Source organism: Castor canadensis, chromosome 10 (genome assembly GCF_047511655.1).
Source record: "Castor canadensis chromosome 10, mCasCan1.hap1v2, whole genome shotgun sequence".
In the NCBI taxonomy this organism is placed as follows: domain Eukaryota; kingdom Metazoa; phylum Chordata; class Mammalia; order Rodentia; family Castoridae; genus Castor; species Castor canadensis.
In genome coordinates this window covers 40,298,526-40,305,119 of record NC_133395.1, presented here as the reverse complement: position 1 = coordinate 40,305,119, position 6,594 = coordinate 40,298,526, and the positions used below count along the sequence as shown (strand labels likewise).

The window sequence follows — 6,594 nt, the reverse complement described above, 5'->3', positions numbered from 1 at the left end:
CCTCAAGGCATCTTTCCTATTATCTGGAGGTAAAGCATTTAACTTCCTTTAATCCAAGCTTTTATCTTTATCAATCATACCCTCTTTACAGTGCCCTTAGATACTTTGTGATTCCATTCTTAATCAGACTGCAATTTTTTCAAATTTATGATCTACTCCTTTTGCTTCTGAGTCTTACTGTAAAAATGACTAACAGTGGCCAACATCCATGTCACAGTCTGAATGTTTGGTATTTTGAAATCTCTACCAAATAAACTATACCTTTAAATTTGATCTGTCATGAAATCTAAAAGCCTACATACAATGAAATCAAATTCTTTGCCATGATGTAACAAGGATGTCACACCCTTTTAAAATCTGATTTCCAGTAGAATCCTTATTTCTATCTGAAAGCTGATCATTACAGTCTCTACTCTCCATATTCCTGTCAGCATACTGGTTTTCTGAGCCTCATCAAAATCGTCCATAATGGTTCTCTTAAAGAATTAAAGTTTTCTTTACCCAAACTCTCCCAATCTGTTTGTGTTAATCAATTTCAAAGACTCTGTTCCATTTTCAGGTATAATTACAATAAGATTCCCATTCTTAGGTATCAGTTCCTCAGTACCAATTTTCTGTATTGGTCAACTTCTTATTCCTACACCAAAATAACTGAGGCAACTAGCTTGTAACAGGGAAAAGAGTTTCTTTACCACACAGTTTTGGAAATTCAAACATATTGCATCTGCATTGCATTGGCTTAGCTCTGGTGGTGGATGGTAGAACTTCATAGCAAAATTTCATATAGAGTCATAAAGATCACATCAGATAAAGAAGAGAAAGTGTGTGGGAGCGGAAATAGAGAGAGAGAGTCAGAGACAGAGAGAGAGCATGGCTCACAATATCTTTTGAGATCATGCCACCAGTGACCTAAAGGCATTGTATAAGGTCCTTCCTCTTAGAGGCACAACCACCTTTCAGAAACATCCCCTTGGGAACAAGCCTTTAACATATGGACTTTTAAGGGCCATGCAACGTCAAATTACAGATAAAGATAACACATTTTTCTATAATTATTATGGCTACTAAGAAACATACCTAACCACATGCATTTTCTGATTTATATTTTTACAGTTCACAACCATACTGTTTTATGGTCAGGGACTGCATCTGTAGCAGGGGTTTTAAATTTGCCCCTTATTCCTCCTTTTCTTCTTCAAACTGAAAGACAGGACAATACTTTTGCATTAAGTTCTTCCTCTTTGGAAATAATTTTTGTGTGTCTGGTAAGTGTTCAGGATTGGAGTCACCATTTGCATGAAATTCATATGTAGGGTGGAAATGTTGTTGTGCCCCAGTCATCTGTAATGCTGTTTTTTCCATTGTCACACACTCAATAACTTGTCATAATCCAAATCCCCCACTCCCACCTGCTCTAGCTCCACTGTGGCACCCATAGCCATTGTCTGATCAATTTAATTTTGGGAAACAAAACTCAAAAATTTTAAGAACATTTCCTGCTGAAGTATATAGATATTTAAAAATGCACACATATTTGTAGATCACGACTATTTTAACATACAATTTTGTCTAAAAACAATTCGAATCTTTCCTAAATCAATGAATGGTGGCATTTCTGATTTAGTGTTCATGAACACTAAATAGTTCTGGTTGGATCAGAGGCTGAAGAATGAAGCAATCTGCAAAGCTTTTGAATCACCTAAGTCACATATTAAAAACTGTAATTTTGTACAGAATGAAACTCTTAGTGTGAAATAATCTTTGGTGTCTTATGCTCCTCATAAACCATTAAGAAGAAATTCACTTCAATACTAAAGTTTAGCAAGCTCCTTCTCTTTCAATTGTTTATCTTAGTTTTTTTAAATAAGTGCAGCAAATTTCTAAGAACCTCTAATACACTGTTTGCTAATCATACATCCTTGCTATTGCTGTCTTTATTTCTCTGCTGTGTTTTAGTTTGAACGTTAATGATGCTCCTTTTTGGTGTTTTTTAAAGTTTGAATTCAATACTTTAATTTTCTTTTAATTAAGCAAACTTATTTCCTGTGAGAACATTTTCTCACAGGGTGACATGCATGATATGCAGCATTATATCATCTGTTAAATTAATGACATGTATCTTGCAAAAGTTGGTACTTGTCACACATTAGCCTTCAAGCCTTATTTAATACTTGAATTTGACTAAATTCCAATGGTGTACTTTTCTTTTTCTTTTATCTAAAGCAGAGGCAAACAAAGTTTTTCTTTAAAGGCCATATATTCCCTATTAATGACACTCAGCTCTGCAGTTGTAGTATGAAAAACAGTAGACAATAACTAAGTCAAAGACCTGGCTGTGTCCCAATAGCAGTTTATTTACAAACACAATCAAAAGGCAAGATTATGCAGGCCCTAGTTTTTTGGCTGGAAGTAAAGAGAAGCAGGCTTCAAAGGCAGTTTGGTCATGTTCAACCTAAGAATGTGGTAGTGTCTCTAGATACCATCAATCCCAGCAAATTATTGACATTTTTACTGAATTGCTTGCATTAGGGAAAAGAGGAATAAACAAACTAGAGCAATCAGTCGCTATAGACAGGAGAAGACTGCCATGGTCTCCATGCTCTTATTCACTCTTGCTCATATTTAACCAGTGGACCAATAGAATGAGACTCTAGCTGGGCACTCACAAGCATGAGGAAAGATTGAGGGAGTTTTTTAAATGAAAGGAATATTTCAAAAATGGACCCTGGGACTTTGGTAATGATTAGGTTCTGCCTCATTTCACATTACCTGCCACCTCTCACATTTATTCTTTCCCTGAGTTGTCTTACCTCCTATTCAGTTACTGCATCTGGTTGGAAGTCTGAGATATCAACAAAAAACCAAGTATTCTCCCTTTGCACATAAATGAGATTTGCTGAAAGGCAGATACTACAACTAAGCAAATTATTTTTTTCTTCATTGAAAATCAATATTCAAAATGGGGTAAGAACAGGATAAATAAAACAAAAGCTCTCATTCCTAAAAATAAGAGGCACTCAGCAATCAGAAACTCCCAACAGTTATAAAACACTGTTGTGATATTGAAAATGAACTGAAATGGCATAAACACACCCTTAAAATATGTGGGGTCTACAACAAGAATACAAAAGAAAGATCATATATCTTATTACACACATATATTTAAAAGTTAAATATAGATGTTCCTCAACTAGTATTGGGGTTATATTCCAATAATCTTATTTTAAATTGAAAGCATCTTAATTCTGTAAGTTCCTTGGTTCAATCCACAACACTGCAAAAATCAAACAAACCAAGAATGCTTTTATTATACCCAACCTACTGAACATAATAGCTTAGTCTATCCTACTACAAACAAGCTCAGAACAATTACATTACTTTACTTTTGGACAAAATATTTAACACATAGGCTATTTTATAATAATAGAAATTTGATAATATTATATCAACATTTTATTATAAAATCTTGAAATGTAATTTATTTTTATCATTATTTTTATTATGGAATGCTTCATAAATTTGTGTGTCATCCTTGCTGTGGGGCCATGCTAAAATATTCTGTATTGTTCTAATTTTACTAATATGTAATTTATTGAATATATTTCCAAAACACTGGCAACATAGTCCACTGTAGAATAATACTTCTTTAACCTCAGGAGGGACTGACTTTCTCAGAGCTTGGGCTCACTGGGGTTTCCCAGCATCACAAGAAACTATAATCCCACACATTGTTACCCAAGAAAAAGAATCAAACTTCAGTATTTAAAATACATGGAATTTTACATTTCACATATTGTCTTCATACCATCATAAAGTCAAAAAATCATAAGTGAAACTACCCTAAATTATGGATCATCTGTGTAAACTAATTGTTAAATAAAATGAGTTATACAGACCTCACTGGAAAAATATACTTTCCTTAAAAGTTTAATCATGAAAATGCTGAAGTTCTGCTAATTATTAAAAATGCAAGACTAGGGATATAGCTCAGTGGTAAAGCATTTGCCTAGCATGAGTAAGTCCCCGGTTCAATTCCCCACACTGTGAAAAGGAAGCAAAAACAGAATTGAAACTGTAAGTATTATGACATATGTCTAAATGTCTGCTGATGGATCATCTGTTTTCATCAACAATCAAATATTATAAATTATGCTCTTTTGTCAGCTTGCTGTGTTAGACAAGGCATTTCTTTTCCATTGAATCATTCTCCTTTGAAATTTTTGATTAGAATTAACTTGGCAAAAATATCCCTTTTCTGAGATAGTAGTGAATAGAATTATTAACAAAATTTTAAAGCAGTATTTATATTCAGAAAATAAAATATGAAATGCCATATGATGTTTACATTTTGTCTCACCATTACAGAAAAATTTACAAAAATATTTGGACTCCATGTAAATTATGATTACATCCATCATGATTTTTTTGCTATGATTTTTAACTGAGCCTCCAGAATCATGTTATATTTCACATTTTTCTTTCAAAATATTCACTCTTTAAGCTAGGGGTACATTCAGTGATAGATCATATGGTTAACATTCATATCCCTGGGTTCTATCTCAATCAGTGAAAAAAAAAATACTGCTACTTTCCAATAAAAGCTGCTATCCTGAATTCTTGTGACCATATCAATAATCTTCATGTAATTTAATTTGAGGTTCTTTTGTAAAGTGTATGAAATTTTTCAATTATACACTTTTGTATGCATGTTCTACATTGTCTATATTTTATTGCATTGTCAGTAACTTGTGTTGAATATTTTGCATGTACTTTTAAATTAACAAATAGCATTTTCTAAATTATAATATAGTATTTAAAAGTAGAATAATCAAGCATAAACATATTTAAGCTTTTGCTACTAATATTCATAATAACAGACAATTTATATTATATCAATATGAAGACCATTCAAAATTAATTTTTATTATTGTCATTGACAAAAATTTCGTCTTTATATAACAGAATTTTGTTACATTGTTTATGTCTTCTCTTGTCTCACACAAATTTTATATAGTCTAAATTAAATATAATCATTTTATAGCATTTAGTTAAAATTCTCAGTATTTGTCTATAAATGACTATATCAATTATAGTAGAACATCAGCAAAATGTTTATTTGTTGTAGATCTAGAGTAATATTTACTCTTTCATTTATTTCAACGTCACTGCTACCAACATGTTAGAGAACATATCTCACTCAAAACAGCGAAGTAAATGTATGTATTTTGTTTCTATTGGCTATGGTGTCACTTAAAAATAGTGTGACATTTCAGAGTTGTTATGTCTAGATCTATCTATCTATTATCTATCATAATCTATCTATCTACTATTTATCATTTTTATGATGTTTCTAAATTTAGATTAATGAAATGTGAATTATTTAATGTTAAAGTTACTATGTGAAACTCTTGTGACTACTCCCCTAGTTTTTAAAAATTTTATCAATTTTACATTTGTTTACATGCATATACAGTGTTTGATCCACCACCTCTCTCCTCCCACCTTAATACCCCCAACCCCTTGCCCCTCTTCCAGATAGAATCTGTTCTACCTTCAAGTTGTCCAATTTCATTGAAGAGAAAACACAGGAGGTAATAAAAAAGACATAGCATTTTTGCTAGTTTGAGATAAAGATAGCTATAAAGAAAAATTCCTAGTGTTGTTTCCAAGCATTTGTGTGTTTCAAGCCACATTCATTCATCTCTGTCAGACCTTTTCACAACTTCCTGATTCCCTTCCCTTAGTTTAATCTGACATTTTAAAATTAATTTATTACCTCCACTACATTGAGCACATCAACCACATTCACGTTTTAGTTTACCTTCCCTATCCCTATTCCTCCCATGCAGATTCTCTCCTTAGTATGTGACCCATGGCCCATAATAATACTGCATTTCTTTTGGGTCTATAATTTATATCATATGAGGGAGAACATGTGATATTTGGCCTTCTGAGCCTGGCTAACTTTGCTTAAGATGATGTTTTCCAGTTCCATTCATTTACTTAAGAATGACAAAATTTCATTCTTCTTTGCAGCTAAGTAAAATTTCATTGTGTTTAAAGACCACATTATCTTAGCCCATTCTTCAGTAGTGGAGCATCTTGGGTTATTTCCATAACTTGGCTGTTGCGAATAGTGCAGCAATAAACATGGGTGTGCAGGTGCCTCTGGAGTAACCTGTGTCACATTCCTTTGGATATTTCCCCAGGAGTGGGATTGCTGGATCATATGGCAGATCTATGTTTAGATTTTTAAGAAGCCTCCATATTTTTCATCAAGAGTAGTTGCACCAGCTTGCATTCCCACCAGCAGTATACTATGGTTCTTTTTCCCCACATCTTTGCCAACACCTGTTGTTGGTGATGTTTTTGATAATGGCTGTTCTTACAGGAGTGAGGTGGAATCTTAGTGTGGTTTTGATTTGCATTTGCTTTATGGCTAGAGATGGTGAGCATTTTTTCATGTGTTTTTTGGCCATTTGAGTTTGTTCTTTTGAGAAAGTTCTGTTTAGTTCAGTTGCCTATTTCTTTATTGGTTCACTGATTTTGGGAAAGTTTAGTTTTTAAAGTTTCCTGTATATTCTGGTTACCAGT

At 33.0% G+C, this 6,594-nt stretch overlaps 1 pseudogene; it reads right to left on the bottom strand.

The window, feature by feature from the left end:
- Positions 1–3,495: 3,495 nt before the first annotated feature.
- Positions 3,496–3,587, bottom strand: LOC141413161 (U6 spliceosomal RNA; annotated as a pseudogene).
- Between the last annotated feature and the right edge of the window lie 3,007 nt (positions 3,588–6,594).